General features: G+C 42.5%; 1 protein-coding gene and 1 long non-coding RNA gene across 2 annotated transcripts in view; one reads left to right on the forward strand and one right to left on the reverse strand.

The window, feature by feature from the left end:
- MAML2 (mastermind like transcriptional coactivator 2) overlaps positions 1-23,730 on the forward strand; it is a 123,673-nt gene that overhangs the window by 33,756 nt on the left and 66,187 nt on the right. The window lies entirely within an intron of this gene.
- Positions 8,461-9,192, reverse strand: LOC142196013 (uncharacterized). The gene is made up of 4 exons (XR_012715120.1): positions 9,158-9,192; positions 9,033-9,050; positions 8,889-8,906; positions 8,461-8,530 (listed from the first exon to the last, which is right to left on the reverse strand). It is a non-coding gene; the product is annotated as an uncharacterized LOC142196013 (long non-coding RNA).

Below are 23,730 nucleotides of genomic sequence, written 5' to 3' on the forward strand. Positions count from 1 at the left end.
AATTCCCCCTCTACCCCTGTCCCAGCCCATCGGCCTCCAGCTATGAACAACCCTGTCCCTAGACAACGACCTACTGGAAGAATGCTAGAGCGCAGATGTTTTGGGTGCGGGCGGCCTGGACATTTGCAAGCTAGTTGCCCTGTTAACATGGGGGCACGGGCCACCGTGGCATCCCGGCCTATTCACTACCTGGGAACCACTCCTAGGACAGAAAGTTTGGCCCCATTTCCAGATGACTCCATGAATGACACATCTGTTCCACCTCCAGGGGTCTATGGGATTCAGCCTTCCGCCACACATCCCGCAAACCTTCAGCGGAAGCACTTGCAGGAGGTCCTACTGGATGGCCGAACAGTTGTTGGATTCCGGGACTCGGGAGCTTTCCTAACGGTAGCGGACCCCCGAGTTGTGCGACCCGAGGCCCTAGAGGAGGGCCCTGGCATTTCTATCAAGTTGGCAGGGGGTACTCAAAGACGTATTCCTAAAGCTACCGTGGAACTCGACTATGGTTATGGACCAAAACGATGCACAATTGGTGTGATGAGCGGGCTGCCGGCCGATGTTCTGTTAGGCAACGATGTTGGAAATCTACAGTGCCACTTTGTGGGAGCAGTGACCCGAAGCCAAGCTCAGGGAGAAGCCAACATGGATCCACCGGATTTTCTGACAGATGCCAGCCCTTCAACCCTACAACTTTACCATTCAGTACCGCCGAGGGAACCAACACCAGAACGCAGATGGGTTATCCCGGCAGGAGGAAATATGAGCTATAGAGACTGATGTGCATTCCCCAATTTACCTGTGTAGGCCAATTGTGTCATGCACATGTTTTGAGAGGGGGAGGGGTTGTCACGGGATGGTTAGAGTCTATACTATAGGCAATGTGTAATATATATTTCATGTGGAATGTATTCTCTAACCTGTTATATACATCAATGTGTAGTTGGCTGATTCGGGTCTAGTGTGTTAGCACATTGTATGCAAATACCTCTAACTAGTGAGGACCAGTGAGGACAATGGGTGGAGATAATCTGATCCGTGTCTCCAAGAAGATGTTGGACTGTGCATTGTTCAAAAGAGACAGGGAGTCTGCTCTCCTTGGCATAGGTGAGGGGGGAAGGATCTGTGGCTCAGCCCTTCCCACCCCCAGGTATAGGAAGTAACAGTTTAGTATATAGTTGTAGCTAGCAGTTAGTATGTGTTAGCCGGCCTGTGCACAGCTCTGCAGAGAGCCAGGACTTAGTTACAGGACCAAGGAACCAAAGTTATCATTGGATTGTGACTTCTGTGGACTTATTGTTATTACGGTTGATGTGACCGCCGCCGGCTACTAACTTTGTGGATTACAATAAATTGCTGTTGTCTCCCGACCTCTTGCGTCCGTGTTGATTCAAAAGACCATCCGGAGGAAGACGTATACTTTTGCTCCGTTACAATAGTAACATAAACAATAACAATAATAACAACTAACAAAAATATCGTAGTAACATGAACAATAAATAGTAACAAACAATAAAAGTAATAGTAGTAGTAACGTAAACAATAATAGTTGTAATAAACAATAAGAATAGTAGAAACCTGAACAACATAAGTAATAATCGAAGTAACAAACAATAAAAATAATAGCAAGGCCCAGTTCACATCTGCGTTCGGGGATTCTGTTCCCCTCTCATTTTTTTGTGCAGAAACCACATGGACCCCATTATAGTCAGCGCCGCACCTCCCATGAGGCAACCTGAAGCGAGCGCTTCAGGCGGCACTATGTCAGGACCCCAGGGAGGGCAGCATTTTTGATTACCTAAGCCAGTCCAGGACAAGCTGTTCTGGACTTGCTTAGCACCGAGCGGTGGTTTGGGGAGGCCACTGGAGCAGCGCTGCTCCAGCGGCCTCCCCTCACGCTCAGGCAGAGAGCAGGTCCACTCCGTGCCTGCTCTCTGCCTGCGAACGGTGCTAAGCTCCGCCCCCTTTGATCGGCCATGCCCCTTCACTCGGCCACGCCCCTTCGCTCCGCCCCCTCCTTCCCCCACCGAATGGAAACCCATGAGCAGATGTGAACTGGGCCTAACATAAACAGTATCATTAATAGTAACAAACAATAAACATTATGTAAATATAAACAATAAGAATAGACACATAAATAAAAGTAACAGTAATAATAAGCAATATAAATACCGTATATACTCGAGTATAAGCCGACCTGAATATAAGCCGAGGCCCCAAATTTTACCACAAAAGACTGGGAAAACTTATTGACTCGAGTATAAGCCGAGGGGGGGAAATGCAGCAGCTACTGGAAAATTTCAAAGATTTTGGTCATAGTTTTTGGGTGCAGTAGTTGCTGGGGAAGGGGAGGGGGTGTTTTGGTTGTCTGTCTGCCCCTTCCCTGAGCTTGAGGACTGTTTTTTTTCCCCCCACTTGGAATTCAGTCTGGCTGACTATAGGGGATATGCAGTGCTCCTATTAACCCCTTCCTGACGGAACAGGAGCACTGCAGATCCCCTATATTCAGTAGACTGGGCACTGTCAGACACAGGGATACCTAATGTGTATGTGTGTCACAGTCATTTTCTACTTTTACATGTATTCTAGGGAAAGGAGGGATTTACAACTTTTATTTTTTGGGGGTTTTTTGTTTGTTTTTTTCTACTATTTTATGGGAGATTCTATACATTGATATTGCAGCTGGTCATAGACCCCCCACCCCTAAAAAAAAAATAAAAAAAAAATATATATTTATTTTATGCTGACTCGAGTATTAGCCGAGCAAAAACTGTGCTGAAAAATTCGGCTTATACTCGAGTATATACGGTAATAGTAACATGAGCAATAATAGTAGTAATAATAATGTAAATTATAACAATAGTATTAAAGTCTAATATATATTAATAGAATTTTCTTCATGGCCTTGGTTCTTGGCCGGTTGGGTATTGTAGAGTAGCCTTATGGATCGCCCCTCCGTCTCTCCTGAGTAGAAGGTAATTGACAGCTCTTGTGGTTACCACACACACTGGCAATAGAAATCGTGTAATTGCCATATAATGGAGACTGTATTAAGCTATTCTACATAATATTCCGGGTTCGCGCCTCCTCCACCTCGGCCGCTGCTTACAGACACATTTTTCACATAGTTGCGAATGTATTTAATGTAGCAGCCTGTGTGGCACTAGACGTCGCGGTTCCTAATAGTCTAATAATATAGAATACAAAATACAGATGAGGCATTTACATGGAGCCAGTGTGTCCAGGTTATGTATAGAGGATCTGTGTGAGGTGGAGGAGACACTCAGGAGCTGCACACCAGAAGTCTCCTTATAGGAAATCCAAGGTTTACTAAGACGCAGCCTGGCACTAAACACTTGGGGGCCACATGGTGCTCAGATTGGAAGGGCCCGGTTGGTAACGTATCTTTAGGTCTACCATTTGTATACGATTTCTTGTTTGGTGCCCTTTATGTGAACTGGTAGAAACTTGGACAACTTCAGACTAGTTGACGAAGAAATGGTCCCACCAAGAAGAAGATTACTTTAGGTAACATGTTTTGTAAACCTACACCGATGACGTAATTCGGCCATATTTCTTCCAGAACTGTACATCCATTGGTAGTGGTTTAGTAGCCCAACCGTCGTATCCGGCATTTTGATATCCAGAGGTAATGCACCCTAATACCTGGTTTCCAGTTGGTAGTATGTAAAATACTCAAGATGTGATTCATCCCCATGGGCTACCACTTGCCCATGACTGGTGTAATGATTTATTACCAAAGTCTTGCTAATTCCTAATGTCTAGGATAAGTACTCAGTGATATAGTGTCCCTGTACTAGTCACCACCACCTCATTAACCCAAGTTTGAAGAAAGTGACTGCAGCAGGATCCTCCCCCCACTGCCCTATCTTCAAGTAGAACACAAGGATTATCAAACGGCTTCTCAGAAATGGAACATACCAGTTTCTGGAACACAAAGACTATCCTGCAAACTGACCAGTAGTAGGGGCAGCATAATGTGCGGTTCAATTTACTGGTAATTTTTTAGGTTTAGTGTACCTTTAAGGAGACGGCAGGGACTAAATGTCTCATAGTTAAAGGGAGTCTGTCAGGTCCAAAATACCTCATATAAGGACCTGTAATAGGAGAATAACCATACTTTGTGGCTACAAATATTAATCGTCTTTTTATGGATATGCAAATTAGCCTATAAGTGCTTTTGGGGCGGAGTCTTATTTGCCAGATTTACCTACAGACAGTTAAAAGTGCTTTGGTTCACCTTTGTGGCCCGGTGACACCTTTTGTAGCTGTGAACATTTTTAGCCTCTGCTTGTATCACGGTGACCTGTATGCAAATCTACAAACTGAGGCTCCGCCTATAGTGCACTTATCCGTAAAGCGGTGATTATCTCTGCATTGCTTTATCTGTTTGAGGTCACAAGTCTATGGTTCTGCTCCTGTTACAAGCCCCTATTATTGGTTTGGGAGACTTTTTCGACATGATAGACTCCCTTTAATGACATCCTATGGGATGTGCATGGGCTTAAATTTTTACTTTCTATCTTCCATTAAATATAACATGGTATATATCATGAGTCGCTTTCATGGATCCCTCAATAGACTCAAATCTTTGAGGGATCGGAAAAAATTACCATTGGATGTACATTGATCACGAAAAACGGGCCCGGGCATGCAAATAAGCTCTAAGGGTAATTAGGGTCTGTGTGTTTCTCCATCGGTTGCAAGACTATCCTATCCTACTAATATTATAAATGTGAAAGTTTGGATGTTTGTTAGTCAATCACGCAAAAACGGCTGAACGGATTTGGATGAAATTTGGCACATACAGTCCTATGAAAAAGTTTGGGCACCCCTATTAATCTTAATCATTTTTAGTTCTAAATATTTTGGTATTTGCAACAGCCATTTCAGTTTGATATATCTAATAACTGATGGACACAGTAATATTTCAGGATTGAAATGAGGTTTATTGTACGAACAGAAAATGTGCAATATGCATTAAACCAAAATTTGACCGGTGCAAAAGTATGGGCACCTCAACAGAAAAGTGACATTAATATTTAGTACATCCTCCTTTTGCAAAGATAACAGCCTCTAGTCGCTTCCTGTAGCTTTTAATCAGTTCCTGGATCCTGGATAAAGGTATTTTGGACAAACAATTCAAGTTCAGTTAAGTTAGATGGTCGCCGAGCATGGACAGCCCGCTTCAAATCATCCCACAGATGTTCAATGATATTCAGGTCTGGGGACTGGGATGGCCATTCCAGAACATTGTAATTGTTCCTCTGCATGAATGCCTGAGGATTTGGAGTGGTGTTTTGGATCATTGTCTTGCTGAAATATCCATCCCCGGCGTAACTTCAACTTTGTCACTGATTCTTGAACATTATTCTCAAGAATCTGCTGATACTGAGTGGAATCCATGCAACCCTCAACTTTAACAAGATTCCCGGTGCCGGCATTGGCCACACAGCCCCAAAGCATGATGGAACCTCCACCAAATTTTACAGTGGGTAGCATGTGTTTTTCTTGGAATGCTGTTTCTTTTTGGACGCCATGCATAACGCCTTTTTTTATAACCAAACAACTCAATTTTTGTTTCCAAAATGAAGCTGCCTTGTCCAAATGTGCTTTTTCATACCTCAGGCAACTCTATTTGTGGCGTACGTGCAGAAACGGCTTCTTTCTCATCACTCTCCCATACAGCTTCTATTTGTGCAAAGTGCGCTGTATAGTTACCGATGCACAGTGACACCATCTGCAGCAAGATGATGCTGCAGCTCTTTGGAGGTGGTCTGTGGATTGTCCTTGACTGTTCTCACCATTCTTCTTCTCTGCCTTTCTGATATTTTTCTTGGCCTGCCACTTCTGGACTTAACAAGAACTGTCCCTGTGGTCTTCCATTTCCTTACTATGTTCCTCACAGTGGAAACTGACAGGTTAAATCTCTGAGACAACGTTTTGTATCCTTCCGCTGAACAACTATGTTGGACAATCTTTGTTTTCAGATCATTTGAGAGCGGGCTGTCCATGCTCGGCAACCATCAAACTTACCTGAACTTGAATTGTTTTGTAGAAAGAAATGGTCCAAAATACCTTTATCCAGGAACTGATTAAAAGCTACAGGAAGCGACTAGAGGCTGTTATCTTTGCAAAAGGAGGATGTACTAAATATTAATGTCACTTTTCTGTTGAGGTGCCCATATTTTTGCACCGGTCAAATTTTGGTTTAATGCATATTGCGCATTTTCTGTTAGTACAATAAACCTCATTTCAATCCTGAAATATTACTGTGTCCATCAGTTATTAGATATATCAAACTGAAATGGCTGTTGCAAACACCAAAATATTTAGAACTAAAAATGATTAAGATTAATAGGGGTGCCCAAACTTTTTCATAGGACTGTAGATAGATTGTAACCTCGAATAAAACTACTTTTTATCCTGGTAAATGACATGGCTTCACGACTGTTATGAATTTATGTTCACATACCATATTACACTGCACTTGCAGCAGCTTATCTCAGGTCCCAGGGCTGTTATCTCTGTGTGTAAACACTCGCTAACCTGTAGTGTACACACATTTGCATATTATCTGATCTGCTCCAGGCAGTGCTGACAAACTGACTTTGGGTAAACACCTTCAATCCAAATTAGCAGTTTGTCAATTTTAAACATGCCTGGAAAAAGAGAATCTAATTTGTCGCAAGAGCTATGAAGGAGCCAGAAGTCACAGAGTTCTCCTCAATCGGAGTTGAGGGGGATCATCGATGCCAACAACACACTCATTATATGGCGTCCCAGAGAGCTGCTGAGATACTGGAACAATCACGGGCACAGCGCGAGGAATGAATTCAGCAGCAGGCCAGCTTGATAGCTATCGAAACGCCGGAGTAGGCGGATCATCAACACCAACAACGCGTTCATTATATGGCGTCCCAGTGAGCTGCTGAGATGCCGGAACAATCACGGGTACAGTGCAAGGAATGAATTCAGTGGCAGGCCAGCTTGACAGCTATTGAAACGCCGGAGCAGGCGGATCATCAACACCAACAACACGTTCATTCTATGACGTCCCAGCGAGCTGCTAAGATGCCAGAACAATCACAGGCACGTTGTGAGGAACAAGTTCAGCAGCAGGACAGCTTCAGAGCTGCCGAAACTCTGGAACAGCCAAACCATCGACGGCAGCAATTTGCTGAATATAGGTGGATCATTGACGCTGACAACACGCAGACGAAGTCATGGGCAGAGGCTAGTCATACCGCCCTATAGTGCTAGTCTTACACCTCTACTACTACTCATGCTCAGAACAAGCAGTGCATAGACTTTGTACCATAAGGGGCAATATGAGGATATTCCCTGCCCTTTCCATATACTCAACAGCTGGACATTAGAAACCCTCTGAAACCTCTCCAGCTCCGATCTTGATTTATTTTCGTGAATCAAGGTTGTCGGCCTTCATATCCTCTCTATTATCAGCACATGTTAGCAAAAAGCAACTAAAAAACCCCAAAGTATTAAAAATGACTAATGATTTTTTTTTTCTTCTCTTTGAAATGCACCAAGATGTGGATGAAAATTGTGACAAGATTGCTGATGCGGCGAATCTTAGCTGAGCGTTCCCACATTCCCCTGGTTTTTTTATCCCTTGTTTGAGCCGAAAGTAGATCCGTCCCCCCCCCCCCCTCCTGTACCGAGTCATTTACTTCTACGAGATGACTAATGAGAAACATTAAACCTAGGACTTGGTACCCCTTGGAGTAGTGACAAGTCGTCCTTCTCCAGGGATGAGCAAATATCAGTCTGTTCCCAGGAAGATTAGCTAGTAGAAGCCAGGGGGCTATAACTTTTTGGTGTATGTTACCCTGCGAGCTGTAATATACATTTCATAGCCATCTTTTTTCTTTATTATTTTCAATTAAAGCGTTACTCCCGACAGAACCATAGATTTTAGGGAACAAATGTGGCATCACTTTCCCTTGCAATTTTTTTTTTTTTGGAAGGATCCCTAGACTGTAAGCTCATCACAAATTGTCCCCCTGCTAGGAGGACCTCAGCTGTCCACTGAGAGGAAAGCTTGGCTGCAAGTGTTCTGTTTCCCTGCAGCGCCACTACAGGGGAATTTAAGCATTACAGAGTACATTCAAGATAGTGGTACAGCAGCATATCCCAGAGAGTGGTCACAGCTCTTATTGATGTTCACATAGACACTCCCTGTTCTCCTGCCCTGGCTTCTGGACTCCACTGCAGCCCTAATGGTTAAGGTTGTAGCCCTGCAAGTCATGCTACAAAGCCACGGCCAGAAGATGATATAAGGACCAGCAGCTTATTCAAGGGAGCCGTGCTCTATCTTGCTTTCTCTTTTTATTGAGGTCCCTTCCTTTACTCTATCCCATACTATTTACTACTGCTTACTACTGAATCTGGCTTCTACCTTGCTTCTGACTTCAACCTTCTTCCAGACCTTAGCCATGTTCCTGACTTTTACATTGTTCCTGACTTCTACCTTGTTCCAGACCTCAGCCTTGTCCCTTAATTCTACCTTGTCCCTGAATTCTACGGGCTCGTTCATGCGGGCACAGAAGGTGCAGATTATGCCACGTAACCCACGTCATAATCCGCCCCCTCACAATGGTGGTCTATGGAGACCACCAGGCTACTTTTTTTCCGTGAGCCGGCTGCCCTTTCTTCAGGCGGTTCCTGGCGGCAGCAACCTTCGGAGTCAGCCCATTCATTTAAGCCTACTCCGGAGGGGGAAGCCGTGACTGTTGGAAGCCGTGACAGTCATGGCAGATGGGTTTTGGCCCAAGAATGACGTGGCTCCCTGCGTCATTCTTTGTGCCAAAATCCACCATTATGCCCCCCGTGTGAACTAAGCCTACCTTGTCCCTGACTTCTTCCTTGTCTATGACTTCTAGCTCGTTCCTGACTTTTACCTTGTTCCAGACTTCAGCCTTGTCCCTGACTCCTACCTTGTCCCTGACTCCTATCTTGTCCCTGACTCCTATCTTGTCCCTGACTCCTACCTTGTCCCTGACTCCTACCTTGTCCCTGACTCCTACCTTGTCCCTGACTCCTACCTTGTCCCTGACTCCTACCTTGTCCCTGACTCCTACCTTGTCCCTGACTCCTACCTTGCCCTGACGTCTACCTTGTTCCAGACCTCAGCCTTGTTCTAGACCTCAGTCAATCTATGACTATATGGTGAATGCAAATCTATTTACATCTCCTTCTAGGGGTTAAGGGGTAATCTAGGGTATTCCTTAGACTCTGTACCCTAATCTAGTCAGCATGAAATGGATAGCAAATACCCAGTGGACAGTGAAGGCTTTTTCAAAATTTTGCACTTTCATTTCTTAAATATCCTCTGTATACACAATCTAAATTAAGAAATTCTGTCTTCCTTTTGCTACCACTAGGGGGAGTTTATGCATACTATTTATGCAGGTAGCTTAATAATAACAGTACGCAATACGCGTCAGTTTCCTTTATGGCTGGAGAAACAGATAGTCTTGTCTCAGCACAGAATTTTCTCTATCAGGGATATTCAATGGTGACAGCTGGAATGGCAAACAAAATGGAAAATCATTGGCAACATCCATTAAAGCCAGCTCTATGTAAACTGTGTAATCCCACTGTAGTGATGAAAACAGGAAGACGCCTTCCCCTTGTCTCATACAGTATTTCCTGTTGAGGAAACCTATTTTTTTTTCTAAAAAGTCATTTATTGAAGACCATAAAACCCAAACGCGGAAAAGCAGAGGCAATGAATGTTTATGCACAGTGATGACCATAATGGCGGGCAACCAGCAGGATGGTTATTACCCAGAATCACTTTCTACAAACCCATAATGTAATACTGTATCTGTTGTATTCTATGAATGGCCGTAATTACAGTAGCCATATTGACCGTAACCACACGCTAGCACGGACCTCCACTCTGTCCCATCCCACCATATGAGTGACACTACTTCTTCATTGGATCCAGATGGGAAGAAGAAAAGTGTCACTCCCTAAACCAGTAAAAATGTTAAGTATCCATTGCTCTGTCTTCCATGTGCACAACAGATGGACAACCTGTTGGGTTTGGAAAACTTGAAGACATGGATAGTGGTCATCCAGGAATAGACAGGACCAAATACGGGACCATTTACAGGAGAGAGGCCAATGGAACTTTAGTAAAGAGGTAGCACAAAAGTCTGTTTGACCAAGTTTCATCCCTTGTGGTTAGCAAGCTGTGAAGTGTGAGTTCCATTTTCTTTGTAAAATCACATAAATGCCGTAGACGCTATTGACTGGGGCATCTACGGGGTTACTTTCTCACTTTTGAGCACACACACCTAGCTTCTGGCTAGGACGATATTTTTAGAATCCTGGTCGGATGTCCAAGTTTGTTTCCTTTTTGTTCATTTTGCACGTCGGTTTATCAAAAGGATTCTTATCCCTTTGGAGATAGAGAGGGGAAGGAGTGGCCAACAGGTTCATCCACCCCTCTGGCTCGTCTAGGATACAGTGGATGAAGTCAACATCTGGCATGGAAGATTGGGAACCATTTTTGGGTACCCCTCTGGCTTGTCTAGGATACAGTGGATGAAGTCAACATCTGGCATGGAGGATTGGGAACCATTTTTGGGTACCCCTCTGGCTTGTGTAGGATACAGTGGATGGAGTCAACATCTGGCATGGAAGATTGGGAGCCATTTTTGGGTACCCCTCTGGCTCATCTAGGATACAATGGATGAAGTCAACATCTGGCATGGAAGATTGGGAACCATTTTTGGGTACCCCTCTGGCTTGTGTAGGATACAGTGGATGGAGTCAACATCTGGCATGGAGGATTGGGAACCATTTTTGGGTACCCCTCGGAAGGTCTTGTGAGAGAACTTTTTGCACTTTTTGTAATGGGTGGAGAAAGCACACATATGCGGATATAGGCAGATATGACAGTAATTATAATAAGAGATAGCTGATAGTATATATACCCACTGCTATATTATATAATGCTCAAAGGGAAAAGTAGTCATCAAACGGAGAATCCAGGCAAAGATGAAAAACGCACTGCCCGACGCGTTTTTCGCCACATCACTGGCTTCTTCAAGAGGCCCTTTAGACCAATGCCTCGTTTTCCAGAAACCTAATGGCATGATCTGGGATTAAATCCAAGTCAGCCTATCTTCTCCAAAATGAAGCGACCCATCCCCAGCTGATTTACGGTTGTTGCCTCTTGTTAGTACAAATCATGGTATTGGCTGGCTAGGTGAGAGGTCACAGATTTGGGTGGATCAATGCCTGGTTTACCAGAAACCTAACGGCATGATACGGGATTAAAGCCAAACCGGAATATCTCCTCCCAAACGGAAGAGCGTCCCATCTGCAGTCAGTTATTTCAGGGTTATTATCCATCATTATTGCAGAGGGTACTGGTTAGCCTGGTGAAAGCCGACAGACTTGGGTGGATCAATGCCTGGTTTACAAGAAACCTAATGGTATGATCCGGGATTAACGCCAAACCAGAATATTTCTCCTAAATGGAAGAGCGACCCATCCATATATCTGTATTAGGGTTAAGTGCAAGGGGTACCGGCTGGTTAGGTGAAAGGTCACAGATGTGGTTGGATTGGTGCCTGGTTTTCCATAAACCTAAAGGCCTGATCTGAGATTAACCCATACTCTCCTGTCCTTGGTGCTCTAGTTTTTCCCACCAGGGTCCAGTCCTGCTGCTCCCAGGGTCATCTTGTATTGGAAGTTCTTGCCATAAGTGACTACCGAGACCTGTCAATGGCCAAAGGAAATGAACCAGGACATCACTCGCCTACATCACCTGTGATGTCATGTGTACTTTCCTTAGGCCACTGATTGGCCTCAACGGTCACGTGTGGGGTGGACTTTTACCAGAACAAGGCTCCAGGAGCAGCAGGACTGGTCCCTGGTGGGAGACACCAGAGCACCAGGGACAACTGAATATGTTTTTGTTTTATTTTGGGGGGTTTTTTTGGGTTTTTTACCTTCTGCATCCACCTTTCCAAAAACAGTTTATCCTGGACAACCCCTTTAAAGCCCAAGCCAAGTTATTACCCCTCATGAGTGCGAAGAGGGGTATTGGCAGGCTAGGTGGAAGGTCATAGATGCGGGTCAGAAGTGGTTACTACGTTACTGTCAAAAAGAAGAAAAATCAAAGGGGTTAAACATCCAAGATCACAGCTTGTGTGCCCGCACAATGGTGCACCAGTATAACATGGTACTACTGTGGCGCCATGTGGGAAGGGGACTTTGTTAAAAAAAAAAAAAAAAAAATCTGCAGCAAAAGTGTGACAATCCCGATGAGCTTTGTTGCGCCCACACAATGTCTTCCTCCACAACGCTGAAGTGACAGCTCCACTTAAAGATGATTTCTAGTAGCTTGTCCTTGGTTAATCTACCGCCATATAATATGATCAATGGCCGCAGCGTACCCTGACATTTAATGCTACTTTCTCAGCTGGGGGATTCCAACAGATGCAAGTTAAAATAAACACATCCAGCCCCCTCCCCCACCAGATTTGTGCGTTTTTGAGCCTCATTGCCTGGCACTAAATCTTCCTGGTACATTTATAATGTATACAGAGCGAAAGATTCCCACACTTTTTTTTTTTTGTGCATTTTTTGTTATTAAAACCAGCTGAGTCAATTCATAGGAAGTTTTAGGAGGAGAGGCAGAATTCATCCTCACCCCCACACATTTCCTGGGAATACAACTACACTCAGCGTGTCCAGTTCTGTCTACAGACCACGAGTGATCGCCCTCTTCTGTTACTTCAATACATCTATCTGCTTCTGGGAAAGCTGGGTGACAACAATGTAGCTACTATAAAAACTCTATCAAGGTCCAGTAATATTCTTATACGTAGGGGCAGTATTATAGTAGTTATATTCTTATACATAGGAGCAGTATTATAGTAGTTATATTCTTGTACATAGGAGCAGTATTATAGTAGTTATATTCTTGTACATAGGAGGTAGTATTATAGTAGTTATATTCTTGTACATAGGAGGTAGTATTATAGTAGTTTTATTCTTGTACATAGGAGCAGTATTATAGTAGTTATATTCTTGTACATAGGAGCAGTATTATAGTAGTTATATTCTTGTACATAGGAGCAGTATTATAGTAGTTTTATTCTTGTACATAGGAGCAGTATTATAGTATTTATATTCTTGTACATAGGAGCAGTATTATAGTAGTTATATTCTTGTACATAGGAGGTAGTATTATAGTAGTTATATTCTTGTACATAGAGTAGTATTATAGTAGTTATATTCTTGTACATAGAGTAGTATTATAGTAGTTATATTCTTGTACATAGGAGCAGTATTATAGTAGTTATATTCTTGTACATAGGAGTAGTATTATAGTAGTTATATTCTTGTACATAGGAGCAGTATTATAGTAGTTATATTCTTGTACATAGGAGTAGTATTATAGTAGTTATATTCTTGTACATAGGAGCAGTATTATAGTAGTTATATTCTTGTACATAGGAGTAGTATTATAGTAGTTATATTCTTGTACATAGGAGCAGTATTATAGTAGTTATATTCTTGTACATAGGAGCAGTATTATAGTAGTTTTATTCTTGTACATAGGAGTAGTATTATAGTAGTTATATTCTTGTACATAGGAGGTAGTATTATAGTAGTTTTATTCTTGTACATAGGAGCAGTATTATAGTAGTTATATTCTTGTACATAGGAGCAGTATTATAGTAGTTTTATTCTTGTACATAGGAGCAGTATTATAGTATTTATATTCTTGTACATAGGAGCAGTATTATAGTAGTTATATTCTTGTACATAGGAGGTAGTATTATAGTAGTTATATTCTTGTACATAGAGTAGTATTATAGTAGTTATATTCTTGTACATAGAGTAGTATTATAGTAGTTTTATTCTTGTACATAGGAGCAGTATTATAGTATTTATATTCTTGTACATAGGAGCAGTATTATAGTAGTTATATTCTTGTACATAGGAGCAGTATTATAGTAGTTTTATTCTTGTACATAGGAGCAGTATTATAGTATTTATATTCTTGTACATAGGAGCAGTATTATAGTAGTTATATTCTTGTACATAGGAGGTAGTATTATAGTAGTTATATTCTTGTACATAGAGTAGTATTATAGTAGTTATATTCTTGTACATAGGAGTAGTATTATAGTAGTTATATTCTTGTACATAGGAGCAGTATTATAGTAGTTATATTCTTGTACATAGGAGCAGTATTATAGTAGTTATATTCTTGTACATAGGAGCAGTATTATAGTAGTTATATTCTTGTACATAGGAGTAGTATTATAGTAGTTATATTCTTGTACATAGGAGCAGTATTATAGTAGTTATATTCTTGTACATAGGAGCAGTATTATAGTAGTTTTATTCTTGTACATAGGAGTAGTATTATAGTAGTTATATTCTTGTACATAGGAGCAGTATTATAGTAGTTATATTCTTGTACATAGGAGCAGTATAAGGGTGCATTCACACTGAGTAAACGCTAGCTTATTTTGTAGAGTAAAATTACACTTGTAAATTTTGCTATCCCATTGACTTCAATGATATTTTTTTACAAGTGTAAAAATACGCCTGTAAAAAATACGCCTGTAAAAATACGCCTGTAGAATGTCATTGAAGTCAATGGGATAGCAAAATTTACAAGTGTAATTTTACTCTACAAAATAAGGGTGCATTCAGACTACGTAACGCCGGGCGTGTATGAGAGCCGTACACGCCGGCATTACGGCAGACTGCCGAACACTTCCCATTCACTTCAATGGGAGCGCTCGTAACAGCGGCGTTTACGAGCGCTCCCATTGAAGTGAATGGGAAGTGTTCGGCAGTCTGCCGTAATGCCGGCGTGTACGGCTCTCATACACGCCCGGCGTTACGTAGTCTGAATGCACCCTAAGCTAGCGTTTACTCAGTGTGAATGCACCCTTATAGTAGTTTTATTCTTGTACATAGGAGCAGTATTATAGTAGTTATATTCTTGTACATAGGAGGTAGTATTATAGTAGTTATATTCTTGTACATAGGAGTAGTATTATAGTAGTTATATTCTTGTACATAGGAGCAGTATTATAGTAGTTATATTCTTGTACATAGGAGCAGTATTATAGTAGTTATATTCTTGTACATAGGAGCAGTATTATAGTAGTTATATTCTTGTACATAGGAGTAGTATTATAGTAGTTATATTCTTGTACATAGGAGGCAGTATTATAGTAGTTATATTCTTGTACATAGGAGTAGTATTATAGTAGTTATATTCTTGTACATAGGAGCAGTATTATAGTAGTTATATTCTTGTACATAGGAGCAGTATTATAGTAGTTATATTCTTGTACATAGGAGCAGTATTATAGTAGTTATATTCTTGTACATAGGAGTAGTATTATAGTAGTTATATTCTTGTACATAGGAGGCAGTATTATAGTAGTTATATTCTTGTACATAGGAGTAGTATTATAGTAGTTATATTCTTGTACATAGGAGTAGTATTATAGTAGTTATATTCTTGTACATAGGAGTAGTATTATAGTAGTTATATTCTTGTACATAGGAGCAGTATTATAGTAGTTATATTCTTGTACATAGGAGCAGTATTATAGTAGTTATATTCTTGTATATAGGAGTAGTATTATAGTAGTTATATTCTTGTACATAGGAGCAGTATTATAGTAGTTATATTCTTGTACATAGGAGTAGTATTATAGTAGTTATATTCTTGTACATAGGAGCAGTATTATAGTAGTTATATTCTTGTACATAGGAGGCAGTATTATAGTAGTTATATTTTTGTACATAGGAGGCAGTATTATAGTAGTTATATTCTTGTACATAGGAGTAGTATTATAGTAGTTATATTCTTGTACATAGGAGTAGTATTATAGTAGTTATATTCTTGTACATAGGAGCAGTATTATAGTAGTTATATTCTTGTACATAGGAGCAGTATTATAGTAGTTATATTCTTGTACATAGGAGTAGTATTATAGTAGTTATATTCTTGTACATAGGAGTAGTATTATAGTAGTTATATTCTTGTACATAGGAGGCAGTATTATAGTAGTTATATTTTTGTACATAGGAGTAGTATTATAGTAGTTATATTCTTGTACATAGGAGGCAGTATTATAGTAGTTATATTTTTGTACATAGGAGTAGTATTATAGTAGTTATATTCTTGTAGATAGGGGCAGTATCATAGTACAATTATGTAATTAAAATTCGGAAAAGTATTGCATAATGTCACATTATAGAATATGGATCCATTTGACTTTAGTTATTATTGTAATTGTGGATTTACAACTTGTTTGTTTTCAATTATTCAGTTTTCTTCTTAGTATCTCCTGTATTAAATTTGCCCATTTCTTGTGTGTAAAAAAATTCTTCCCAGAATCCAAACAATTAACATTAGTTACAGGCTTTTAAGACATAAGAGCAAGTATAGAGCGAGTTTAAAGTCTGATTTTCTCTTCCCTTGTTAAAGGGATCCTATCATTTAAACACTTTTTTTTTCTAGCTGACACGTCGGAATAGCCTTAAGAAAGGCTATTCGTCTCCTACCTTTATCAGTCACCTCCAGCCCGCCGTTCGGTAGAAATTCCGTTTTCTACCGGTATGCAAATGAGTTCTTTCGCAGCACTGGGGACAGGCTTCAGTGCTCAGACAGCACTGGGGGCGTCCCCAATGCTGCCAGAGAACTCTCTCCAACGATGCCTCCATCTTCAACGACAACCGCGTCTATGGAGAACTAAAGGAGCGTACTGCGCATGTGCGCAAGAGCGGAGCGTGACTCCAGCCGGAAGAAGACGCGGTTGCTGTTGAAGATGGAGGTGTCGCTGGAGAGAGTTCTCTGGCAGCATTGGGGATAGTGCTGCGAAAGCACTCATTTCCACCGAACGGCGGGCCAGAGGCGACTGATAAAGGTAGGAGACGAATAGCCTTTCTTAAGGCTATTCCGACGTGTCAGCTAGAAAAAAAGGTGTTTAAATGATAGGATCCCTTTAAGGACTGTACCAACAGCAATGCTGCTCCATTTATCTGTAGGGCACTGCAAAAGATAGCAGAAAGATGTCGTACTTCGTTTTTCTTCGTCAGTCTCATAGAGAAGAATGGAGTGTTAGTGTGCATGCTTGGCTGCTGCATTCATGATACAATCGATTGGGGCCCCTTTGTTGGATGCCACTGATCTAACTTCTATCCCTAGGATATGTAACCAATATCAGATCTGTGGGGAGTAACACCTGTACCCCCATATTCTGCTGTTTATAGCGGACACGACATGGCTTCATCTTTGTTTACCACAGTTAGGATTTTTCTGCTCGGCTTAGATTTCAGTTACGGTGGGATACCCCACAGTTATTAAAGGGGATGTTTGGGACTTTTTCTTTGTGGGCTATCCTTATGCAATGAATATAGGATCTGGTGACAACAGGTGGCTGTATGGGGACGCTTTGACGCCCCTACTATACTCAGCATGGAGTCGGAAGCAGTTGACTTTGGTCATGTATAGTGGCCGAGCGTTGATACTTTATCTTGGCACCGACCACTATACAGGGCGCAAAGCCAACTACTTCCTCCCATATACTGTGCATTGGAAGCCTCCCCATACAGCCGAACTGTGCGAGGGCCACTTGTCGGCCCCCAACGATCACAAATTCATTCCCTGCCCAAGGACAGGCCCTAATAAAAGAAATCCTGGACAATCCCTTTAAGAGGCTGTTAATAGGACAGTGAATTGCTAAGACAAGTGCGTTGTATACTGATAATATACAATATATATTCCTATGTGAAATCCTCTGTAGAGGTTCGACCGGACGTAACCACAAAGTACGGAGTCATTGTTGATGTTACAGATTAGCAGGTCGTGAGAGCGCGGGAGGAGCGTCCACCTCTGTATGTGCAATAATATAACAAAAGCGCCATATTACCCCGAGCAATGTCCGCAACACTAGAAGCCAATACTAATCTGTGTTATTATAATCCGTTCCACATGTCAAGACCGTTCACCCCTATGCAAAAGAAACCTCACCTGTAGGTCTTTGTTGCTCAGTGACAACCAATATGGCCGCCGTTGCCATCTGTACCGATAATAAGACAGCTGGACGTGATCTCTACAGACCAAGAAGTGTCAGCCTATGGTGAGGGCTCAATGCCCAGACTGGAAACTGCAAGATTTCAACAATGTTTTTTTTCTTGTAGATATTTCCGATGACATTGAAAATGAGACAAAACATCGCCAAAAATTCTTTAAAAATAGGTCTAACCTAAAAACTTCATTTAACTCCTCAAGGGCACGGCTGTTTGGCGCCCTGAAGATGGAGGAACTTTTCTATTTTTTTTTTTTCATGTCTGCATTCCAAGAGTCTTTTCCGTCGATGCAGGGCTTGTTTTTTGTGGGAGGGGTTGCATTTTTAAATGGCAAAGTACATAGAATGTATTGAAAAACTTTTATACACCTTGGAAGGAATGTAAGGGGGGATTCCATCGTGCTAACCCCTTAACAACAGTTGATGTTGCCGAAGTATTAAAGGGGTTGTCCAGGCCTGATATTCATTGCTGTGGCCTTTTCAGTACTTACCAAAGCACAGTGCTGTACAATGTATAGGGGTTGACTTTGGTATTGCAGCTCAGTCCCATTCATTTGAATGAGACTGAGTTGCAGCATGGCCATGCGAACAATGGATGAGATGTCACTGGCCCGAGAAGAGGAAGTGGAACTCAATATGGAAATGAATGGGAGGCAGAAAATACCACAGGAAGAGCAGAATTTGACGTGGAATTTGGACAAGCGGAAAAATCTGCTTCAAATTCCTGAGCCTGAATTTTCAGCTAGGAAAATTCTTCTGTGTGAACTTCCCTGTAGTCTTTTTTTTTTTTTCCTTTTTACGCCCACCCCAGTCTTCGCTGAGCTTGCTCCAAATCCTGGACAATCCTTTTAATACAACATCTTACTCCTTGAAGACAGATGTCATACAGTGGACATTATATTAAAAGGATTCTACCATTAAAATCAATTTTTTTTGTCATTGACACGTAGGAATAGCCTTAAGAAAGGCAATTCTTCTCCTACCTTTAGATGTCTTCTCCGCGCCGCCGTTCCGTAGAAATCCTGGTTTTCATCAGTATGCAAATGAGTTATCTTGCAGCACTAGGGGCGGGCCCCAGCACTCAAGAAGGCACTGGGGACATCCCCAATGCTGCGAGAGAACTCTCCAGCGCCGCCTCCATCTTCTTCAGGAACGGCCTCTTCATGCGTCTTCTTCCGGCGCTGGGGGTCAAACTTCTAGGCCTCGGGCAGAGCCAAATGCTCATACCCGCGGCCACAAGAAAAATGGACGCTTACACAGTAAGCAGCCGGTTTCTTGTGGTCTGTGGGCATGCGTAGTTGGCTCTGCTCGAACCCCGAGGCCTAGAAGTTTGACCCCCAGCGCCGGAAGAAGAGGAGAGAGGGCGTTCCAGAAGAAGATGGAGGCGGTGCTGGAGAGTTCTTTCGCAGCATTGGGAATGCCCCCAGTGCTGTTTGAGTGTTGGGGACCACCCCCAGTGCTGCGAGAGAACTCATTTGTATACCGACGAAAACTGGGATTTCTACCGAACAGCGGCTCGGAGAAGACATCTAAAGGTAGGAGAAGAATAGTCTTTCTTAAGGCTATTCCTACATGTCAACGACAAAAAAATTTGATTTTAATGGTAGAATCCCTTTAAGCAAAGAACCAAAGATCTAATATAGCAAGTGATATAACACTCAAGAAGAACAATGGTGAGAATTCAGTGGATCAGAGCCTTACTACCATATACAAGTTTGAACTAAGTCTAAGTCTCTTTCCTTGATACAGCGGCCATGACTTGGCCTGGCTTGTGATTCAGGGCGAGGTAGTATACATATAATAAAAGTTTTGAGTCAGGAAGGAAGCATAGGTCACGGAATACGGAATACTAACCTAATAGGTCTTATTCTGAGGTCTGTAATACAGGCTGCTCTGGAGGGATTATAAAGGAAAAGAATAGATGTTGGGTCAGGATACAGGATGCAGGGCCGGGATGAGGAGTAGGCCGAGTAGGCGGCTGCCTAGGGACCCTGAAGGGCAGAGGGGGACAACCTAAGAACTCATTTATAATCTTAGTATAAGACCGTTACTAATACCGTGCACAAAGTATATTGAAGTATTGAAAAAGATGTTATATATAGGCAAAGCTAGGTACGGAATGGTCAAACATTATAATGAATATAGGCTAAAATGTGAACAGAGTATATAGAGCATTTCCGGACTTAGGATAGGCAATCAATATCCAATCGATAGAGTCGCCACTTGCAGCACCTGGCACAGAGATGTACATATGGTTGGACTATACCTTATACTGCAACTTGGTTTCATATATTAGCAGGATACTGAGCTGCAGTACGAGGAACAGCCACAACTGTCTGGATGGTGCTGTGTCTCTGTAAAAGAGTCAGTGGAATCTAAAGTTTCATAACCCAATAGACAATAGAACAATAAAAGGACAAGAAAGGTACAAAAAAGTGATCATATATATGATATGTTGGACAGGAAAAGTACCCATGTCTGAACCGGGGTGGGTTAAGTCCTCTCGGAAAATTGTAATGGGATCTTGACCAAATCAAGTCCTTAACGTGGTTATCTAGGGTAAACTGTTTTTGGCATGAAGGACAGGGAAAGTGGAAAAAAAAACCCAACATACTCACCTGTCCTTGGTTCTCCGGTGTCTCCCATCGTGGTCTTGTCCTGTTATGGTGGAAGTCCTTGCCGTACATGGCTGCTGGGGCCAAACAACAACCAGGACATCACTCTTTTATATGTCACCTGTGACATCCAGTGTCCTTTTCTTAGGCCGCTGATTGACCTCAATGGTCACATGTGGCGAGGACTTCCACCAAAACAAGACCCTGGGGTGGCAGGACCGGACCACGGTGGGAGACATCGGAGCATCGGGGGACAGGTGAGTATGGGACAGGTGAGTATGGGTTTTTCACTTTTTCTTCCCCGACCTCCTTGCCAAAAATGAGATCATAACCAAGAGGATCACGATGCAGCTTTTATTATGGACATCACTATTAGGCCGGGACTATGGACACTACTGTGAGTTTGGTACCACGAGGACCACAATAAAGATTTTATTATGGACGTTACGATTAGTCTGGTACTATGGGCATTGCCATAATGTTGTGAGGGTATGGCCATAAGAAATTTAGAAGGTTTTGCTCAAATATTCAGGGGTGGCGCTAACATCATAAATGATATGCACCTTCTTCGTCTTCTTCTGGGTCTCCATTTCACCTTTTGTCTCAAAAACACAGAAACGGGGCCATTAAAATGTGCCACGTAAATAAGATGAAACGCGTTTTGAGCCCGGGCCCCGCTCAGTTTTCCTGTGCAGATGACCCCCACGGAGAGCCTATTCTTTTACCCCCTCTCTCTCCGTGATCTTTGATTCATGCCTATAAAATTTTTTCCTTGAATAGCGATTAACACCCGCGTGTATCTGGCCTGCGAGCCGATCCCTGCTATTATTTTATTGCACAGTGAAACCTCTTCAATGGCTGCTCCAAAAACCACTTCCTCAATCATTCATTGATGTGAATAAAACAGATCTGGCACCAGGCACAGGCCCATGGATGTGCCTCATGCTCGGCCCTCCCTCTCGGCAGAAGGCAGTCAATAAAACTTGTAGACGTGCAACATGGAGAGACGAGGCAGAACTGGAGCTGAGCGCATGCGTCGTGTGAATGAGACCTACCTGAACGTCATAACTGAGACCACCAGGCAAGATAAACCTCTCCAACGTGTTCGGTTTGGCTAAACATCTGCTTTGTTAGTTTTATTTTTATTTTCCATCTATTTAACAGGAATACATCACCTCCAATTTTTTTTTATTTATTAAAACCAGAAATCTATCACATTTTTCTGATTTTTTTTATTTTCAGACGTAGATTTTTTTTCATTCCATTTTCTTCATATGATAATGGGGGCGGCCATCTTGCCTGAGCCTTTCCTCTGCTCTGTTAACAGCATTTAGTGATACGCTTTACGGCACAGTCAAAGCCATAGGCAACAATAGTCTGGTGCAAATTCATTGAGGTCTATGGGAGAGTTTTCTAGACGTCCTCTGCGCAGGGAGGGGGGAGAGGATAAGCTGTGATATTATATACTAGCATCTGCCCGCATCTTCATCTGCGGGTTGGCGTTGGCGCTGAGCCGTTTCTATGTAGCCAAGTCGTGTTGATTACGATCCGCCGTGTGCCCCCCACCTCCCTTGGCCTTCGCCAGGTCGCGCGGCCTTTCTACCTACCGCCTGCTCCTGCCTTCCTCCCTGTCACCCGCGCCCCCGCCACGCTCTTATGGCCCTGCTTCCGTTGGTGGCTCCCCTTCTGTGTCGCGTGCCTTTGGCCCCCAACCTCCCATCCCGGGGCCCCCCTTCACAAGCGCCATTTCCCTCAGCGGCCCCCCACCCGTATCGCAGGGCCCCCCTGCCCACGTGCCAACCCCCAACCTCCCCTCTTGCGGCCCCCGCACCCTCCTCACCCATGTGGGTGCTGACACCCCATCACGGGCCTCAGTGGTCCATGACATTGGTGAGAAGCCCCAAAGACAATAGGGAGTCGCGCCAGAGCGCATTAGAGGTGCATAATCCTTTTTTTTTTACATGTGATCACCTCTCCAGGACCTTAGCGTATACTTTGGGGTCACTTCAGAATATAATAAAAGCTCCTGTATACCCGTGTTTGGCCAAATGAGACCCTTGGGCCACAGTCAAGGAACATGGACCTCTGTATCAGAATACAATCTACTAGTTCCTATAAGAAATGAATCCACACAGAATTTTGGACCTTAAAGTCACACAATGGTTAAAGGTCACCTTAAGGCAAATTCTACAACCTTAGGCTGACTGTTGCACGTGACTGCTCGTAAATAGTTATACTTAAGGGTTCTAAGAGACAATGCGCAGCTAATGGAATAAATCTGTATGTAAACATGGTGTGTGTTCATACTGGAAGTCACATGACCGCGATTGTGTATTCTTACAGTACAGATGGTTATTGCGATAGCAATTGGTTATTAGACAACATTGGATTTCGTCATCATTACTTATTCATCTTTAGTATTGAAATGGAGAGAATCAGAATATATTAGCAGCAGGGTAGGAGTGTGCTGATCTAGTAGAAAATATGCAAATCTATTCTCCAGGATGTAATTAGGAGAACAGTGCCTCTGTTGCTGCCCTCTAGAGGGCAGCCTCCTTAACATCATGCATGACTCAGTTAATAAGCCTACTAACATGATGCGGATTTAATTGCCAAATTAGTATTTCTATTCCAAAAGGAACAGATTCCCAGATATGGACAGCGCTGTTTCGGTCTTCTAGACCTCCTCAGCATAGCGCAGGGATACTGATTTGGCAGAGTGAGAGACTATAGACCAGGGTCAGGGGATAATCATACACATTAGGGAGAGTGTGTGTCTACATAGGCAGTACGGAGACTTACAAGTCATTCCTGCTCCGCTAGGGATTCTGGGTAAAAAATATGCAAATCTATTCTCCAGGATGTAATTAGGAGAACAGTGCACTCTATATGCCGCCCTCTAGAGGGCAGCCTCCTTAACATCATGCATGACTCAGTTAATAAGCCTACTAACATGATGCGGATTTGTAGGCACACAC

This window comes from Leptodactylus fuscus, chromosome 2 (assembly GCF_031893055.1).
Source record: "Leptodactylus fuscus isolate aLepFus1 chromosome 2, aLepFus1.hap2, whole genome shotgun sequence".
NCBI lineage: Eukaryota > Metazoa > Chordata > Amphibia > Anura > Leptodactylidae > Leptodactylus > Leptodactylus fuscus.